The 21,498-nt window shown below is 41.5% G+C and overlaps 1 protein-coding gene across 8 annotated transcripts in view; it reads right to left on the reverse strand.

The window, feature by feature from the left end:
- Nucleotides 1–21,498, reverse strand: part of TSPAN4 (tetraspanin 4) — a 465,001-nt gene that overhangs the window by 334,646 nt on the left and 108,857 nt on the right. Inside the window, exon 1 of one of the 8 annotated variants that reach the window (XM_062000472.1) lies at nucleotides 1,298–1,316. The exons of the other annotated variants lie outside the window; for them this stretch is intronic. The gene's annotated coding sequence lies outside the window, so the exon portion shown is untranslated. Of the gene's footprint in view, nucleotides 1–1,297; nucleotides 1,317–21,498 lie in introns of those variants that run through there. 8 annotated transcript variants of the gene reach the window in all.

The following is a 21,498-nucleotide window of genomic DNA, read 5'->3' on the forward strand; positions in this document are numbered from 1 at the left end:
ACCATACATATTCCAATAGGAAGTCCTCAAAGGAGATTCCTCCAAAGTACCCACCACAGCCCAGGCCTCTAACCTGATACACCAGCAGGAAAAAACAATCCAGTTCTCCCTCCATCCCACACATTCACTCAATCTCTTTCTCTCACACTGATACATCTACTTATTTTTCTTTCAACACATACAAAAAACCAAACAGCCAGAGTTTTCCAACAATCTTCACAGAGGATAGTTATGCAAACCTCCCCAAGTCATAGTAAAACAGAGTCTGAAACCAGTTAATACCTCATTTCCCCTGTATAATATTAAATACTATGATTCTTTTACATTCTTCTCTGTTTTTACATCTGCTACACATTAGTGATGGTGGAGGGGAAAGGGAGACAATGAGGAAGATGATATTTTTTATTTAAGTCTGCTGACAAAAACTCATTTCTGGAACACATTCAGGGTAAAATTTTGGTTATAAGAAGAACACAATCAAAGCTACACAGTTCTTGCCTGCCCCCGTCTTACTCTTTCTCCTCATTTTTCAATCCACTGATTACAGAGTTGAGGAAATGCTTATTCTTACTTCATATTAGAGCAGTGCCTGGAGGACTCAGCCAAGATCACAGCACCATCACAGAGTGTACAGGTAGGGCACAGTGCTCATCCGTCACTGGGAGAGGAGGCACAAGAATGTAAGGGTCTGAGCTCCTCAGTAGCCCTTCTATCCTCAGGGCTGTACTGTCTCACTAAAACTCTCCTTCCTTCTACTGTGTAATTAAATGTTTGTTGGGGTAGTTTCCCCCCATGCTATCATGCACGCACTTCACTATCTTCTGCTCTGAGACCAAAGCTGTCCTCTTCTGCCATCATTCTCCAATTTCTCATTTGCATTTCCCATTGTCTTCCCAGTCATTTCCTTATCTTTTGTCTCTTCTGCTCAACTTTGATCCCATGCTACTCTGTGCACTCCAAATGGCCTCATAAATCTTGCCAAGACTCTGTCCTCTCAAGGGTGTTTCTTCCGTGTAATACCGTTCATAAAGCAACATTCCTTTTATGAAAGATCAATAGGTCTAACATAACCAATTGTACAAAATTAATGCTTTTCAAGAGTCTGATTTGCAAAAAATCTGGACTATCACCACTCTAGGAGGTTCCCATGGGAGCTAGTGGGTGCTCAATGCTTCAGGGAAAACAAGTTTTATTTGTTCAAATGCATAAGCAAGGGGGAGCTCAGCTTAATAGCATCATTGTGGCTATTTCTGTCTGCATACTTCCCTGGGAGTCAGAGCTCTTGTTTGCTTCCTACCTTTGTTAATGACTTTCTGATTCTGGGTAAGCACCTGAACTTTTCTTCCTCAGCTTCATCTGCAGCTGAATTAATTCATCGCAGCTGAATTAATTCATCTGAGGTCACAGTGCTCTTTGAGGTCTTCAGATCAAGAGTGCTGGAAAGAACACAGTGCTACAGTTATAGGAGACATGCTCTTGCATGACCTCATGATGAAGGGCAATCAAACATTAAGGGAAATGGTGCTTTCCTGACAATCCTGTCCTTTAACATTTTCCACTTCAAACACAGTCTTTTTCACATTTCATTTCTATCTGTGCTTTCCTTCTCTTCCTGCAGGAAGCAAGCATCTATTTGCAACCATTTCTGATGACAGCAAAGAAGGAGTCCTCATTTCACAGTGACCTACTATCCCAGACAGCCTTTGCCAGCATGTCAATCATCCAAAGAAACACAGGAAAGTACTACTAGTGATACTATCAGGGAAATAAGCACCAGCCTCCAGCAGCCACAGAGAGGATAGCCACATAAACAAATTAAACTGCAGTTTCCACTGTATACTTTAAAGAGAAGAACATTCCTGCAAATCCTTACGCCCGAGTCAAATTCTATGCCTGTGTAAAGATTCCATAGTGAGGCAACAGACTACTCAGAAATTTAAAGTTACCATCATATGTAACCAATTGCACTCCAGCCTTGGTAATACAGTGATTCCTAAAAGACTACTTCTTTCACCTACATGCAGAGAAAACAAGACACGAACCAGGTTTGTCTGCTAGTCTCCATGCCTCACCCTCTGCAAACTCAAGAACAGCTTTCATCAATAGGTAGAAATCCACATGCATTTCTCAAACATGTTTCTGGCCTGAAAAGTGACACAAGATTTTCTACCTTGATTATACTCAGAATCTGCAATCAAGTTCAACATCCCATTCTGGTAGCCACAATAAGGGCACATGCAGCACTACGAGACAATTTTTGTACCTGGAAACTTGTGAGAATCCCTCTATTTTCTGTGAGGTAAGGCCTCAACCTGCTGGTGACAGAAAAGGGAGTTTTTCTTTTCTTGCCTATGAATAAAGGATAGCCTGCAGAGCCCAATGCTGACTGACCAATCACTAACCTGGGTAACAACCCACTGCACCAGCTGTCTGCAGAACCAAGGCAAAGAACAGAAAGTCAGAACCTGAAACATTAAAAGGAAATGGTAAGAAGAGATAAAAAAGCACAAAACCCAAACAAGAACAGAGCAGACGTTATCCTTGAGAAAGTGTACCTGAAGGAAGAATAGCTAAAAACAACACCTAAGCCACATGCAATTTTAAACGTCTGTTATCATTCTGATTGTTGGATCTTTTTTTTTTAAAAACACACTTTTTTAATTGTCCAGGGTTCTCCCTATCTGCCTTCTTTTGGTAGACTTTACCTGGCTAGTTTATGTGTCTTTCTCATTTTCTGCTCTTTATAACAGCAGGCAATGATGAGCTGAACCCCCTCTTTGATGCAGATAAGGCTTAATTTCTGAGTCAGTTAAGTTCACTCGCATCTGCTCAGTCTTATATCTCAAGGGCTTCCATTCATCATCTCCAGCTCAGCCAGAGACTGGGATCATCTATTTGGAATGGCTGTGAGGCTGGTACAGAATCTCAATGAAGGCAAATGCTTACCAAGCTTTCCCCTGGTGCACATGCAGAAAGGCCTAGAGAAAGACCCAGGTTCAGGCACATTTCTGATTGTTGCCCATGCAACTCCAGCCAGGCTAGCATTTTTCCTCCAAATGTTCTCTGAGAAGCTAACTCTGCTGTGTATTAAACTACACTATACAGGAAGGAGGCAAAGGAGGCACGGTATGCAGGGCTGGTTATACCACTTTGCAACAGTAAAATGCTCTGTGATGCCAAATGCTGAGAGCACATGATGGATCTTGTGCTGCACAATTTGCTTCAAAGGCCGGGTTATGGCTATAGTGTCTTCTGCAGACTGACTCAGAAACAGTGAGCTTTACCATGGAGATTCAGGTGCCTAAAACATCCACATTTGGACACGCAAATCCCACTCCTAATTTATTTGGTTTTTTAGAAGTGGCACGGATCCTTTCTTCTCTTTGGGGTAAATTCTTAAGGACTTAACCAGCCAAGATCAAAATGCTGCTCAAAGCTATCAGGTTACAACCTGTGCTTATCTTTAGCAGATTAATGCCACTCCCTTGAACCAGGTTATTCTATTCAACTCCCATCAAACTCTCAGTGATTTCAAAATTCCATCAGCTGTTGTATCACACAGTTCAGACACACAAAGCAGCACAAGGCAGTTCCACAGATTTCAACACTAGCTATTTAAGAATTAATATTAACTCAGTTGATTAGCATGGTTAGAAAGGGCAGAGAAGGAAAAAGAGGAGGGGAAGGAAAAGTGTGGAGAAATTAAGAGTGTATCAAGGCTGACACGGTTCAGCTGAAAAATGTTCCTGTTCCAGAGAAAGTGTTCAGAAAAAAACACCAAAACCAAAGAAAAGTTGAGGCCTCTCAGCTAGCTGTCTCTCTTCCTCAGACACCCTCTACAATCAGCACAGAGAAAGGAGCTGTAACATATCCAACACTTCACACTCAGAACAGAGGAATTCTTCTTCCTCAACAGCAAAGGGAGGCATGGGCGATGTGGTGTCTGAATTACCTGGCTAATCTGAGATACATCAAGTTGGGTATCCTTTAAAAAAGCAACAAAGAAACAAAGCTAAACCAAATGTGCAAACCTAGTCACAAGCAAGCACTTGCAGCTATAGCATTTCCAAGGTATTGTGGTAACTCAGAGGCCCAGATGTGTGAAATTATTTCTGATGGAAGGGAACTCTGGAAGTTACCTAGCTTAACCCCTTGCTCAAAGAAGGTCAAGCTAGATCAGGTCACCTTGCTACCAGGCCTTTTCCTCCATAACTTTCTTGCTTGATTTATCCCCAGTTAAGGGAGAACTCATTTTCCTTAATTTTTCATCCTTACTCTGCTGCTTACTGGGAACAACGCTGGGAAGTTCTCTGTCCAGGTGCCTCCACCAATAGCTACCACAAGCAGATCCCAGAGCTCTCTCAATGGGGCATAACCTGCTCCCAGGAAGGTTCCTCTGAATCCACAGCAGCAAGACTGTAGCTCAGACTCTGAATCCTAGGAGACTGTATCCTTCCTACAGTCTTGGTGAGCTATGGAATTCCCCACTACCATCTGATGTGCCTGTTATCCAGCACAGCTTATTGACTTTGAGTTCTATCTATTTGTCCTCCTTGTCTGGTGGTGGTGAGGAGCTTCAGAGGCCAACTGCTGTGGACAGCTATGAATTTATTTACATCTTTTCCAGTTTCTTGCTTTCACTGACTATCCCCTGGTGTCAGGAAATCAGGTGGCTGCCTTCATTCATCCTAATTACCTTCTTTGTACCATTAATTACTGTCTTCTGCTCTGGCCAGATCCCTTCTTTATTTGTCCTCTCAGACTAGTCTATAAAATTTCCAAATCTACCACAGAAGGATTTCTTTCCTTGATTACATTTTTAGCATGAGAATGAGCTTTCTGAGCAACACAAGCAAATTATATGGCCAGGTAAACAGTGCTTCACCACTGCGGCCTCCTGGAAATGAGTTGCCAAGTCCTGACCCAAACTCCTAACATAAAGGGGCGTTATTTTAGATTTTCTGATGCATGGGTTCCTAAGTGCACATTGAGAACATAAGTAAGCACAAGGTAATGCTACCCAGGAATAACTCTGGGGAAGCATGACTTTTTGGTTTTCTATCAGATTCAAGATCATACCATATTCACGTAAGCAGCAAGCAAGAAAATTGCCTCTAAGCAGCAATTTGATAAACACCAATAGAGTAGAATCCACTCACCATTTGCTTCACTTTTAAGGAGAGAAAAGATATGCTTGAGGAAGAGGCAGGATGAAGGTTCAAATGAAAAAAATAGAAACATAGTGAATCCCTTTGAAAAGCACAGCCACAATCTGACACACCTGCAGTGACTTTCCAAAAGCAGAAAGAGGAAGAAAGGTATTTGAAGAAGTCTCCATACTACGTCATCATGAAAGGCTACTGTTGAAAAAGGCACTTGATAAAAATACTTGGTGGGGGACAACGCTGGGGTGAGCCCCTAAACTTCAGCCTCCCCTGACAGTGCTGGCCCACACCCTAACTGTGCCCTAGTGCTGTGCAATGCACCCCACTGCTCAGGATGACCTTTTTTCCCCTTAAAAATTGTCTCAACAAGGAAAAAAACGGATTACTTTGTCAACAAAGGATCCTGACTAGTCTTTGGTATTGAAGCACTCTCAACACTTCTACAGCTTACCAAATTGGGCTTTAGTTTCCCAGTACAAGTCACTCCTTTCTGAAAATGCTGGTTTAAAACTACCATCTCTTCTCCCATCCTACAGGTATGCCTACCCTCAGCCCAGCCCACTCTAATTCACGGGTGCCATGTCAGATCTTCACAAAGCCAGGTAGTGAACAGGACCAAGGAGCTGAGGCATTTGTAGGAAAAAACAGCCTCCCACTACCTCCCTTCCCAAAATTGTTTTTTTCTCCAGAAAGGTGAGCCAGGTTGGTGCCCCAATCAGTGTGACCACATGTACAGTTGCACATAGCAATGGATGGAAATGTTGCTATGCCTTAAGTGTGCAAGGGAGGCAACAGTACCTAAAATCAGTATTGCTGTCAAAAAGCCTGCATCATAGAACCACAGTCTTAATGAAGTAGTGGTTTATAGTCATTTTGCAAAGAGTTTGATGACTAAAAACAAGTAGCAAGACCAGGTACAAAGACTACTTGTCCTCCTTTGTCATGATGACTGATAGTAACGTTAAAGTTAATGGTACTTTATTCACCCATCAAAATATTATCCCCCTCAAGGGGGTACAATGTGTCAAAGACAAATGAGGAAATGGCAAGTCTAGCACAGGATATTTGCTCCTGAAGTCACCTGATTTGTGTTGCACAGGAGAGATGCCTTGCACTGAGCTGATGTGTGGCAGAAGCACGCATCTGTTCAGTTAGTTCAAGTAGGTCAAAGACAGCTGCCTGCTCCATCAAAAGCACCCGTGTGTGCACTAAGAGTGTGAAAGGCCACATATATCTTGAAAACAAAAGTGTATGAAAAATACCTGTTAAGGGCACTACATCAGTTTTTTTATCAGATTATTTTGTGAACACAGGGGTCTGAAGAAAGCATGACTACTAGGATTTTAAATTACTGGTCACGTTTTTCAGCAGTGATTAGCAACTAGAAACTCCACAGTTTTTATAGAACCATAAAGGACCTACTCATGTTAAATTCTAAAAATCTTTTCCCCGTTATTTTGACATGAAATGAGATTTGAGGGGCAGAAAGAGATGAAGTGTAGACAGAGTTCTCCACTGCTTGGAGAGCACTGATTAGCTGGCTCCTCCCAACGCTAACATCCTTCATCTTCCTGTCCCGGCAGATCTGAGCTACATGAACTCAGGCAGTGAGCCTACTGGAATTAATCATCTCCAGGATTACTCTCATTGTAAAGAGAAGTACACTTGCAACTCCTATCTTTATATTGCTAGTATCTCCTACACTGAGGAGATAGATGAGTCTAACTGCTATCAACTGCAAAACCAGCTACTAAACCCCATACGTAGGTGTATAATAACTGGTAGGGGAACTCAACAAATCCTCATCTACAGTAGCTTCTATACCTTCAAGAAGTATTGGTTAACTTTTTTAGACTATAATAACCATGAGAGGAACAACATTAAAAGAGAGAATGAAAGATCTATAGGAGGTGCCCTAAAGGCAATGAAAAATGCTGTCTGTGTGAACTATTCAAATAGATCCAGCCCTCATCGCTCAGCAGCCAGGAGGTCCCATTTATCTTGCATTAAGTTTTTATGGTGTGCTTTTGCCTTGAGCAGGAGTTTTGAACTGTGACTATCTGAATGGGGAAGATTTAAATTTAAAGAAGAGAGTGATTGTAAATGTGTCATTTAAGTACTTTACAAACGTTATTGCAAAAGGTAATGTAATTCAGAAGCTGCCACTTTTCAATCAGTACAGAAGGTAGAAGCCAAGTGAGCTCACTCCACTGTTTTAAAGCTTTGGTATAGCAAGGAGGGGAGCACCACTCTGTAAAGCACAGTATGGAAAACATGAGCCCCAGTTTGCCTATCGATAAGTTCATCCATTGCTGTCCTTACAGCAGTTGTCCAGGGACATCTCAAAGAGGTCAAACGTAACATGTGTGGCTTGTGCGTCCAAGACGAGATTTCACAAAACGAAGTGTATATAATAAGATTTCTGGTTTTAGTGCCCAGGAGACCTTGCAGGTATTTCAGTCATTTCCTGCACCCCAAAGCTGAGATTATCAACTCTTTTTGGGCAGAGCTGGACTTTATAAACTCCAAGCTCGCATTCCTATTTTTCCTTGTTGGAAAGAGATGAAACTGATCGCTAATTTGCAGCTACCTTAATAACAGAAATCATTCCCTAGGAAATAAGTGCTCCATGAAAGAGACATAGTTTGCCAGAATCTGGACACAGAAGGATACATCCTCACTATTTTTATAATAAAAAGCCACATGCTAAACTTGACATATAGATTTATATAGCCCTAAGCTCCGAAATCAAGAATTAAACCAGTACTCTCCCAAACTTCAGTTGCACTGCTGATGATAAAACTATGCATCAGCACTAGAAACTATCCCTGTTAAATGTCTCATTTCATGCCAGAGGGGCAGCACACATCTTCTCGCTCTAAGCCCAGGATACAGCAGGCTAATAAATGGTGCTGGGTCTAAAGACAAAGAACGCATGAAGGTATCACTGCAAAACACATAAGCGAGGTCCAGATGTGCTGGTCTCCTGTGTGTGATAAAGGTCTAGCTGCAGCAGTGGACAGTGGTGAGAGCCCATCACAGTTGAAAAATATTGGTTCCACAGTCTGGTTTGCTGTCTCAGTACCAGTCCTTGCCTTTTTGCTATTTAACAATGGCATTTCAGTAGTTACACGTCTTGAGTGACAAGGTGAGGTAATATATCAGTCCTGCTGCTAAACTGCACCATCAGAGCTTTAGCATCTGGAGGATTACAAAGTCTCAATGCATGTTACCCTGTTTAATGTCTCTGCTAAAGGCACTCCAACGAAAACTATTTGTGACTGGCAGCTCCCAAGAAACTGAGAAATCAGCTCAGAGGGAATTTCCTTGAAAACAGCTTCACCCAAAAACATGTGAAGACATCAACTGAAACATTCCGGGTCCTTTGAGATCATTCCCTTTGAACAAAAGAATCCCTTTTTCCTTTCAACAAAGCTTGTTGTTCTACTTCCTCTTCCCTGTCTCCCAACTAAAAGACCAGATCATTACAGACTGCTACTACAGCTGGTATCGGTGAAGCTAAAATGTTTTAACCCAGTTACATGTAGAGGAAATAAGCCTTAAATTTTGTGTAACGCTTGTTGAGTGACTCCTAGCACATGATTTTCTGTCATTTCCACTTTCAATACCTTACAAGTTTCCCAGCCTCCTCTTCCATCTCATTTGGACGTAAACATAGATAAGCCAAAAAATATCAAATTCTCTCAACACTTAGAAAATCATGTTAAATATACTAATTTAAAACCAAAAAACCTCAGGTATGTGAACTTACACAAAAGGCAGCATGCAGCTGGAGATGTGAATTCATATCTTCTGTTACACTGTGGTACAGTATCACAGATACCTCTCCATTCAGTAAGAGTGCAAAAGTGCAAAGCTAGGAGAAGACTGTATGGTTAGGGTTGAGAGGCTTCTAGGAGAAGGTAGCCCCCTTTCCTACTCCTTCCAACAGCAAAACCTTCACTCTGCAAGTCAGATATGCTGCCCATGTACCAGAACAGAACCCAAGGATGTGGAACGTGATTCTGCTGTTATCCCCAAAGAGGAATGTTTTGCCCTAGAATCTTCCACAATGAGAACACAACAGAGGGCACACATCAGCCCCAAAAGGATGCCAGTCTTCCCACAACACCTTATCAAACAAGTCTCTCCAGTCCAGGCATACTCTGGACCATGAGGTCTCCGTCCATGAGCTGGCATATTTCTCATCTGATGTTCCAGATATCCGAGCAACTTAATTTTCTTACAGCAAATTGGAAGAAATAAAATAAATTTGCTTCCTCTGCTTTCTGGCAAATACTTAAATGTCCAGGTATGTCAGATGATGAGATTCTGTGTTATAGGAAACAGATAGGATACGGAACTAGCATGCATTAGGAACACCAAATTGGCTTACGTCAAGTTCCAAGCAGTCAAAAAAAAAACCAAGATCATCCAAAAAATCTAAGAGAGAACAAGTGACCTGTCTCCTACTCATATGTGCTTATACTTATTGCCAAGGTATATTGCCATAGAAACAGCATCCCCCAAATCCACACACACTTTAACAACAACCCGCGTATTTAAAATGCAGCCCACAGTCCACAAGTTTCTTCCCAGGAAAGACTCATCTACTGGGCAGACATGTACAGATTGCACCATCATCATTCACAACCAGGGCTCATAGGAGTAATGTCACACTTTATTTTTTCATATTTATTAAAGCAAATACATACATAAATCACAGCTCCCATTCTGCTTTTCGTGGTAGACCATAAATTCTTCTGTCATCAACTGATTTACTTGTCAACAGCAACCTTGCTCTGACTTACATTCTCCCAGTGAGGATCCATCAGTAACAAATCTAAGCCATGTAGGGAATTCAGTTGTTCAGATAAGAAGTAACTTGCCACCACCTCTACCATAAACGTCATATACCTTTAAACTTGAAAGCACTACAAACCCTCAGCAATCAAGGGAGAACCACCACTGGTTAAAGGCAGATCCTAAGTAGGCACATTAAATTAGTTCCTTACAGTTTCACTAAAAGCAGCAAAGCAATGTTTTAATGAAACTGCATTCGATACAATTGAAAACATTTAATATTCTGGTACACAGCAACACCAAAGATACAACTGAAACCTCGTGCAGCCTCTCAGCTTTCTACTTTTGAGTGCAAAGTACACTTCTGCACCCTTGTCAGTCCAGCAGAAGGACTGTTCCTAGCTTAGAAGACATGAGATCCAACATCATGTTAGGATGGCCTTCCATGTACCAGATGTCCTATCAGCAAAGGATAAGTTGTGACAGCCTTTGGCACAGCCATGAAGAAAAACAGAAGCTTCAGTTGTGCAATACAAAAAACAAACTACGGCACAGGATGTAACCTGGATGCTGAGAAGTCCATCTGACCTGGTTCAAATAACATGACAGGAAACAGACTCCTTTAACTATACACTGAAATGTAACATGTACAATGCTACTGAACATCCCAGACATCCAAAGTAGAGCATTTCCCTACCCTTTCAGATACTCTGTAGAAGAAAAGCTTTAGGTGGTAAATTCAGCTGTGGCCACCAAGTGTTTGCAGGCTGATGTAGGACCACAGTACACTAGCTCTAGGAAAGCACCACGTAGATATGCTACAATATATCATTCTCTCTTGTTCTGCTACTCTCACGGGACCATGGTGAAGTTCTTGGCTGAAGAGAGGCTTGTGGGAAAGGAACTTTCCCATGAACAGGGAGGTGTTAGCGGGGGGCAAGGCTATTGGCCTAAGGAGAAAGGGCATGGGAGGAGAAATTGGAGGTGGAGTATTCTAAGCCTATTATGTGTTTTCAATCAAAATGAAATGATTCACTAAACCTAGGCAAAGGTGGATTTTTATAAAGAGGCACAAAATGAAAGAACTATATTAAAGAGAGATGGAAAAGGATAGAGGAAGGATGAGGACTATGGGAAGCAATTTGAGATGTGAAGGAACAGGATGGGGGAAAGGAGGAATTAAAGATCACAATAAGCACAAAAGTGTGAAGGCTTGCAAGGAGATAGCCTGCAGAGACAGTGAACTGGTATGTGAACACTACCCACAAGGGTGTTTGGAAGATTCTTTGCTTCTATAGTCTTCACAATATAACAACTTCTGTGCAGACATATAAGGCAACAAAACTAGTAATTCCTCGACTGATCAATCTGAAACATCAACAGATTAGAACTACCTCTGATCTCTCTTGTTGTTCTCTTTTTTCCTTCTGAAGCAACTTGGACAAACAAATGTCTCAAAAGAGATGAGCTGGGAATGGTATTAACCAAAGAGTCATTAAACATTGGTGCATTGAACAATGCTCCTTAAAACAAGAAGATGTAATTATTTTCCTTCTTTGAATAAGTCACAGCAGATAAAGATGAAAGGCCTAGTACATGTTCAGGAAATTTATTACTACTTACTTAGTGCACGACTTAAGGCACTGAAAATAGCTAGAATCAGGAAGTTTTAAAGTCTGTGCTCTCCAAAACAGGGCCACTTAAAACTACATTTTGCACATTTAGGACTAAAATAGAAGTGCACTCCATGGGCTATTGATTTATTCCAGCCAACTGCAACTTTAGGGAACATATCTCATTATAAAATGCTCGTGGATGTTCCCCTAGTTTGTGGTTCATTTACAGATGATTATAGCACTGCTATTTCATAGATCAGTGCTTCCTAATAAAAAAAAGCATTGCCCTGGAGGGGCTTCAGTTTAATCAACATTTCCTCCCATCACATTCTGTTTGAAGATGGTAAGAAACTGCAGGAACTCCCTCAAGGACAACAGACATACAAGGGCACCCTACCAATTTCATGAAAGGCCCATGTAAGGCCAAATGATGAGTTCTTCTCCCAGGAAGAGGACTTGCAAGACTACAGTGTGTCTCATCATTTACCTGTTTCTTTGAAAGATAAGATTCACAGGGTAATTTCAAGTACACCAAGTGAAACAATCCATTTGACATCACCAGCTCACATTTGACCTGAGCTCCCAAACTGACTGGGTTTGTGATTCATAAATTCTTGAGCTTATTGTCACTCCAAGAAAGGCCAATTTTTTTCACTCATGTCCATACACTGCAGGGTACTTCTGCAGATTAAGGAGCTCTGATGCTTTTTAGCTGGTAGGAATTGCCATGGAGAGCTACTGCACAGTCACAGTGCGTGAATCCTGTTCCAGAGCAAAGGAGTGCCAGGAGAAGTGCTGGCACATGTTATCTGTTCTTAGCATGGCAAGGAGATAAGGTCCAGAGAGATTTCACCTAGGGTCATAAACTGTGGTGAGGGACTACGTGTCATCAAGAAAGAGCCGCCCCAGCTGACACTCTCTGTGATCTAGGCAAGACATCTCTCTGTAAAATTTGACCAAAAGACTTGATCGTCTTTTGTTAAGTGTTTTTACAGCCTCAGACAATAGGCATTACATAAATATGAAGGATTCATTTTATCATTAACATCAGCATTGTCCTATAAAAGCACACCACTAAAATCCTAAAGAGTGCACCTGCACAATTATTTTACATCACTGTAGGGTTTTAAAATTTTATCTTGTTTAATTTCCAGTGAAAGTACTCTTCTCATATCCATTCTCTATTTAATTTTACTTGTGGTCTAAGTGCTGCTTTCAAGATGCAATAGATTTGAAAGTTAACTGTCTCCCTACCATATACAACAGCAGAATCCATGTACAAAATATACCCAACAAAATTATAAATTCCAAAAGACCCAACTGGAAATCACAGTTCAAAACAGAATACTGGGTACCTTCGTGTCTCTGCAGACCCCTGCCTTGGAGCCACAGCAAATATGCAAAAAACAGCTTACAATACAAATCTGAGACAGCAAAGTCACCAAACTCCTAATTATCTTCCATGATTCAACTGTTGCAGCCAGGTCCAGCAGTGAGAATTTAGATGGAAATGTGAAAAACCGTATCAAAAGAAATAATGAAAACTAACATCAAATTATAAAGTGGTAAAGCCCTTGTCCTTCAAGCCTCTTTGGGAGCTTTCCCAAATCACTGACATGGCTTCTGGTCTGAAAGACAGTGGGGTTTTTTTAACTGTTTCTCCTGCCTCAAAGCCCTCTCTAGATGCAGTTTAGTAGGAGTGGGTACAAGCAGCACAGCTCCACGGTTGTCTAAGCCATATTACACCCAAAATCAGCTAGCAGTAGCATTCAAGAAAGTCAGAGGAAAACACGGACTTTTATGTAAAATGTTATTCCCTTTTTATATCAATATACAGTTGAGATGTATGTGTGCACACCCAAAGCAGTACTGAAGGTGAGGGTTGAAAAGGTTCAAAGGATTTTTCTGTCCAGCTCCCTGGCAATGTAAACACAGCTACATGTGAGAGATTGCATGCTAAAACTGTATCCTCAAATAATAAGAACAACAGCAAATGCTTGTCCTGGAATATCATCAAGGAACTTCAGGTCCCCTTTGGAGCTGCTTTTAAGTGTTTGAAACTGGGCACTAGAAGTCATGGCCCCAGAAATCATCATCATAAACGTGCACTTTGTCTGTGTCTTTTACATATACATACAGTAACATACAGATATGTTATATACCTTAATTAAGAACAACTTCTTGAAGAGCAGGAATAAGTTGAAATTTCATAGAAACATCTTCTCCCTATGCAATCATTTTTCTCATGAGTCCGTATCTCCACTCTCTACTACAGTTGGATTCAAATAATTTAAACACAGCTTCCAGTGATGCCATGTCATGTGCTAAGTGTTACACTAAGCAGCCGGAAGCAAAGATGTAAAGAGGAGGAGGAGATGCCACTTGGCTAGAAAATGAGCCAGGAATCAGCTGCCAGCAAGGGAAATAAATTGACTTCTGCTGGAGAGGGTTTTTTGTTTTATTAAAAGATTTTAAAAGCAGATTGTCTGGCTGAAAAATGAACAGGTGGTGACTCTACTTAAATTATGTTTTGAAGCACAGCCCAGGTTCAAGAAGGAATAGCAATGATTGCTGAACTGTAAAAACACAGCATCATCATTGTCATCAGTTAAAGCCATCAGAATAACAGCTCACTGTGAATCTTCATCTTAAGCTACACCATGACATGGCAATGCAAGGAAGTCCATTGCAGCAGACAGATGTCTATAAAGAAAATCACAGCTCCAATGACAGATTGTGGCCTGATGCCAAATTTCACTGAGCTGGTCTCTGTGAATTCAAATGGACCTTAAAGAATATCTTTTTCCAAAATTCTTTGTATGGAGCAAGGTATGGGGGATCAGTGCCTCTGCTTTCTTTGAACAAGACAGTGCCATGGTTCTATGGTCAGATTAGCAGTGGGGGAATTTATGTGTCAAATTGATGATCTGAATGTCCAAGAGTGAGATTTAAGTGTCCTGCCAAAATCCTAAATTTAAAACTCTAAGATTCCATTTAAACTGGACTGACTACAGGAGATTTTTATCTTAAAACATCAGTCTGATCAGCTGTGACATAAGATCCTCAAAGCCCACACTATTCAGGATCTCAGGAGACTGACACATGGGTTGAGTAAGGGAAGGCTACGCGTGACAGAGCAGCAGGCACTGAGTCTTTCTAACCACCAAGGGTCACTGTTGATTCACTCCGAGGATAAAACAGTGAGGAAAGTTCTTTTGATTATAATAACAAGAAGCTGACTTTGTTGGAGAAGGCCTTCTAATACCCAAGACTCCTGTCAAGGCTTGATGATGCTCTTTCAGGATACTTGCCATGGCAAGAACATTCCTGGCTGCAGCCCATAGCCATTAAGGCAGGGTGCAGGTTGGTTGCAGCTGCCCTTCACTTACAAATTTTTCCTAAATGATTTACATCTCACTCCAGAATTAAGTGTGCTAGCAAGATCCTTAACTTACACAAACCCATAGACACCAACAGCAACTTCAATATCTGCCCTGTCATCCCCAAGGCATATATTAGCCATTAGCAAATCCCCCCCAAGGCAGCTTTCATACTTCCTTGCATAAGCTATGACAAGCCACAGGACCCTCTTCTGTATTGCCTCACTAAGGACAATAACTCCCTATTTTTGCAGCTGGGTATAGATTTCCTGTTGTTTTCTGACTATTTTCTTTTTTTAGGATAGTTCTCAAAGCTCTCTCCACTGGGCTAATGCCAGCTGATGTCACTACTCAGCCTTACATTACCTTCCTTCTTCTTCAAAGAACTGCTGTCATTTAACAAAGGAGGAAAAGATGACTTTAAGGATCAATTTACTGTAACTCAAGCCCTCAGCCTTCAAATGTCAAGGGAGGAGAAAACTTCAGTGCTAGCACAGGAGACAACGTGCTAACACACACAGCTGAGTGCTGCATTACCTCAGAAGGCAGCAGCACGTCTTACGTAGAGGTAGCATTTCAGCTTTTTTTTTTTTCTTTTTGAAAAAGAACAGTGTGCAGCCAGAAACCACCCAAATATGACCCATTTTCACACTCTGGAATAATCCTGCATTTGCCATTGCATGCCGCAGTCTGCAGAGGCTCTGCAAACTTTTGTTAGGCTTTAGGATATCTCATCACTACGAAGAATCCAACTGCGGTGAGCTTACACCAGGCTGGGGAACTGAGCAGGCTGCTCTGCAACAGCAGCTCATGTTGAGCCATCCAGACCTTGGTCTCAACACTGAAAAGATGAGAGAAGCATATGAGAGTACTCTAAGCTCTTGCTGCTCTCACTGAGGCAGAGAAAACAGCACATGAACCAGGGAAAGGAGACAAGCACCAGCCATGGAGAGAGGCAGGTAGGCAAATGAAGACACAAGCATTTTTAAAAGCTTGTAGAGGGTGAGGGGAACACACACTAAGGTTTCAGAATAAGGTGGGGCAGGAGGGTGTAGCAGGCAGGAAATTGCAACTAGCTAGGCAAAGGCAGGGAAAGTGGTAAGAAAATACAGTACTTGGTGAGGTCAGAAGAGAAATTGTAGGCTGAAGGTACACAAAAATTGCTAAGTAATCAAGGGCATGGATCGAAGCAGAGCTATAGGGAAGCAGCCTGACACTGGCTGTAGGGCCACACTGGAAAAAGGCAAGCTTGGAATAAGAATAAACTAGAAAAAGAGGCAAAAAAAAGGTCTCTCTGGAGAAAACAGGCACATATATAAATCCAGTGCTCCTGTGAATATCCACCTCCCGACCAGAGTGAATCCTTCACAAGTCTTATTGCTTCTCTGCTATCTACAGATAGCAATCTGTGTGCAATCTGCTTGCAAAACATCTCGAAAAGAGCACTCAGTTATATAAAGACGAAGAAATGACAGAATTTGTGTCTTATACTTTTGCTGATGTGAAGTCATTCTCATGGGCCTCCATCGCCACCAGAGTAGAAGTGGCAACTCAGCCACAGATAAAGGCAGGCAGTGCCAGCCCTTAGGAAACCTGCTGCAAGAACTGGTGTTAGTGTACATGCAGCTACCTGCGACTGCCAGTCAATCAGGAAGACTAGCTGGATGAATATTCAAAGCCCAATACCCACAGGACAGGAGGTAACCGAACCTCTTTTGCTGTAAATCTTCAGCAGGAATTTGAAGGCAGCAAACTATTTTTAACACTTAAAATTACATTACTCTTTAGTTATATACCATACTCATTGCACATTTTAGCTATAACTTCCATCATTTATTTGCATCTCTGTTGAATTAGGGAATAACTCAGGGGTCAGGCACAGAACTCCTATTTACCCAGCACTGGCATGACAACACCTTCACTTGAGAGCGCTCCTTAGGAAAAGGTGCAGCTCTTTAATGCTGAGGCTTCAGTACACAGCAAGTCCCTGCCCTCCACACATCCATGAGTTTGCTTAATGCCAAGACCCTCTATGGCCGGTAACAGGACTGTAAGGTAGCCAGACCCATGAGTATGGATCATTTTGAAGCTTAGCTGAGAGAGGAAAAAAAAAATGAATGAGTCCTGGGGAGCCAGAGCCAAGCAACTGTATGATAAAACAAACACAACTTAGTCTTGAAGACCAGTCTCTCACACAGCCTGCAGTGTGAGTATTGAAGCTTCTCTCTCCAGAGAGAGCTGGCTACAACCTCAAGTCCAGACACTGAGTGAGGAGCTGTGGGTCAGAGGCCTTTCCTCTGAACTCCTGCTGTGGCACTGGTCTGCGTTGCGTGCACACCTGCAAAACGCCTTGTCTGGGATTCACAGTTACTCAGTAACAAATCAATGCATGAAAAGGAGCTCCAAGCCTGGCAATTCACCATACAGACAATGAAGCTTGCTTTAGGAAATGACAAAATAAAACGTGAGCAAGAAAACAGCAAAGGCTTAATTAATTTATATCCATTTACTAGTGGCAGGTTATTTGCACCATGACAGGAGCCTTTCTTCCATTTAACAGCACAAAAAAGCCAGAGTATTTCTGAGCTGCTGACAAGGTTGCAGCTGACCTCAAGCATAATGAACCTAAGCAAAGGAAGGGAAAATATTACCATAGTTGTTATCACAAAGACTTGAAAGGTTGTAGTCATCAGCACAACAATACTTTGAAATGTATGCTGCGGAAGGACTGTCACCGTAAAAGTTTCAGCTGTAAATATTGTCACTCTAGCAGTAGAAACAGAAGATATTTTGTGTTCATCGTCCAAATTGAATTTTTAAATAAAACCAACCAAACAAGTATCAATCAGCCAGGCTATATGCATATATACACACAAGCACACTCACACAAATCTTTCATCAGTTGGGAATGTTTCCAGCTTTTGATGCTGTGTCTTGAATTAACATGGCGGTTTCTCTCTCTCCAAGTTACCCCAAAGCTCTAACAGATTGTGTGGTGCTTGTATTACCACCCACCTGGAATGAACAGAAGGGGAAGGGGGTGATGGAAAGATGGTAAGGAGCACAGAAAACACACGTGGTTTAGGTAATAAAACAGAAAGCAACTTTGAGTCTCACCAACTACTGCCAAGACTCAACTAGGCTCTGTCTTTGCAATCATACATACACAACTCATCAGCTTCACTGTGAATGGTTCACATCTGCATAAGGATAAAATTGACCACAAAGTGACACAGAATGGCTGTGCCAGCCACTCAGAGAAAATGCCTGGCCACATAGTGCTGAAAGCTATGTTCAAAAAACACATCCGTCACCCAGACCTAGCTGCCGCCATCCATCCAGTGCCCTGCTATCACTGTCAGCTGGTCTGTCATGCCTGCTGCCTGCCATGAGTCGGTTCCCCAAACATATCTGAAAACAGAAGATCAATGAAGATACGGAGTGGACAGCTTCTGCCTCTGCACCAACATTCATCAGATGAAGCAAGGAAATGCATGCCAATCATCTTGTATTATAGAGCCACCTTAACAAAGCTTTGTCACAGAATCCATCTCTCTTGCTGTCAAAATAAACACTGACAGTCTGAGTGCCCTTTATATAGCTACAAACACATCAGCCTCTGACAATATTTGACTCTGCTAACATTATCTCTTAAACGTGTTTTGGATTTCACAACACATCTACACTAGAAAAGCAAGTACCTAGTAACATTATCTGGAGGACATACTGCCTTGTGCTTTCTATGGAAGGAAGGGAAGAAGTCCCAGAAATGACATTTGTTTAAAGGCTGTGCAGCATTCAGGCAGTCTTCTTGAGAAAAGCCGGTAAAACGTGCATCTAACTTGGAAGAATGAAGGCTCAAGTTCCCACCTCTCAGCCCAGACTACCTATAAAATTATGCCCTGACATTTATTTATTTGTAGTAATACAAGAGTGCTGAAACAGAAATGAAAGGAAGAGTTCTGTGCAACTGAGATTTAAAAAAGCATTTTCTAAGGTTCCTGGAGAAAAAAAAACAGAAAAAACAAAATACAACGTGCCTTACTCCAGCCATGCACCTTTCCCCGTCCTCTGTGATTTTGCATAAACAACTTGGTGGGTTTTACAGGCAGTAGCTCACCAACTTGAACACAGAAAACTGCTGGTTGTCCAGAAAACATGAGCACAAACAGCACCTACTGTGTTCCAGCATGTCTGCATCTTGTAATTCCTTCTGTAAGACATCTCTCCAGGGTAAATGAAAGTCCAGGCTCCATTCAGCTCACAGATCTTCCACAAGGTCATCAGCGAAGGTTTTGTACAACATGAGCCACTGGAACTAGTGGATCATGCCTACTTTAAGGCCACAGTGCTACTACTTACATCCTTAATGCACCTCCAAGTGATTAAGATAAAGAAATTAGGAAGAGTCTCTTAGTGAAATCCCTGTGAGAAGTAAACATACTGACCACTCATTCATTCAGGGAGCTGTGATGCAGACACATTCACTTTCTAAATAAGAAGATGACCAAATCTGTTCACGAAGGCCTTGTATCAGTCATTGGGAACTGATAATTCTAAGCCATTTAAGGATAAAAATTAACATGAGCAAGAGAAATTTCAGAGTAAAACCTACTATCCTGCTAAGCATGAGCCTCTCTTTCCCCAGTAGTGTTTAGTGTTCCTCGAGGCAATGTCTACACACACTGAGATGGGCAAGTGTCTATGTTGAGTGCATGTTAGAAAAACTTGGTGCTGGTTATCTCCTAGGCCAAATTCTGATTCAGATGACTACATATCAAAAGCAAGCAGTCAATATCCCAGAAGACCTGTGAATGAGAGAGACAATTATAAGTCCACACAGACCTGGGGGAGCCATGCAAATGTATGACAAGCACCAAGATTTATATTAATGCCTGGAGCTGACAAGGTCTGTCTTCTTATTTTATTGCCCACTTATAATGAAGTGAAGCAAGCCCACATGGGACCATGTAGTAAAGATGAGTGGCTCTATCTGACTCCAACACTGAATGCAATACAACAGTAATATAAAGATTGAATCTCCCAAGCACAGATCACTATATTATCAAGTGTTTACTGACAGCTAAAATAGCTCAATTTAGGGCAGAAATATACCTTGCAGTGTGCAGATAGACTAGTCTCTGCACACTAATCTGGCAATGATCTTGCTAGGAAATTTGCTTCTGAAACCTCTTGATAAATACAATCTTGTGCTATTTTCATTTGTTTAAAATACTGCTGTAGAGATTTCTCCCCAGCTTGAAGCTACAATAGCAGTAACTCCTATGATTCTCTCTACCTGCTCTCAGTTACTTGTTTTAACACTAAGGGTCCTTCCTGGCTTCTCACCATACTTATCCTCTATTGCACACTGACCTCCCAGCAAAATTAGTCTGTATCATCCATCTGCAAAGATCTTCAGGAATCAGTTCTGTCCTCTCTTCTCCTGTGGTAGTGCCTGTATGTACAAATACCTTTTTAAAAATCCTCAGGATCTTCTCCCTGCCATCAGAGATCTCTTTGGGTAGAAGGACCAAAAGTAACCACAAACAGCTACCTGGGAGTGGTTGGACAGATGACAGAATCACCGAATGGTAGGGGTTGGGGGGGACCTCTAAAGATCATCTAGTCCAATACAGATGTATAGTGTACTCCATTGACATATTCTCCCCATTCTCTCATACTCTTTGTAACTACTTATTGCCTTTGACTTGACTGCAAGTTCTTTTAGGCAAGGACTCCTAGATAATAGCCTTCATGTGATACATTATTGATGTCCATGTGGGCTTCTAGGCACAACTGTGATACAAATCCTGAATGACAGTGGTAAAACAACTACTGACATGAGCTTAAAAGCCAAACTGAACCCTTTAGAAGAGTCTGGCCTCAGTGATAAATTTCGGTTTTTAAATAACCTACAGACAGTCCCAGCGCATTCAAGTGACTCATCTACACCAATTAATTTATTCTTACACCACCCAGGCTGGACAGGGAAATTTAAGCTCCTTCAATGACTTTGGGAATCTGAAGGATGCACAAAAAAAGGGATTCAACATAAGATCTGCAGCTTTTGATCTTAACTACAAGGTTATATTTTCTCTCCTTGAGAACCTCCAGCCCGACTCCTGATCTCAAGTCACGCAAAATCAAGCTTAACACACTTTCCTGATAAGTAAGAAGTAGTATGAACAAACTGCCTCCAAAGAGCAATATCCCTTCTTACACTTATGAAACAAGGTCAAAGAAAGTTGGAATAAGCAGGAATAATCCCTGAACAACCCAAAAGGGATCATGCATTTAAAATGTGTGTTACTGAAATCATAAATAGGTAGATATGAGCACAAACTTCAGACACACAGTATATGTGTAGTACCAGGAGAGACGAGGGAGGAAAAAATCAGATCTGAAATATTTATTTTCATCTTTAAACCATTAACTCTCTTCCCAACACATCAAAAAAAAAAAAAAAAAAGGAATGAACCTTTTAATTTATCCTCACGGTACAGTATTAAATAGGAAGGATTTAGCTGTGCT

The sequence above is a fragment of the Colius striatus genome, chromosome 7, assembly GCF_028858725.1.
Source record: "Colius striatus isolate bColStr4 chromosome 7, bColStr4.1.hap1, whole genome shotgun sequence".
NCBI lineage: Eukaryota > Metazoa > Chordata > Aves > Coliiformes > Coliidae > Colius > Colius striatus.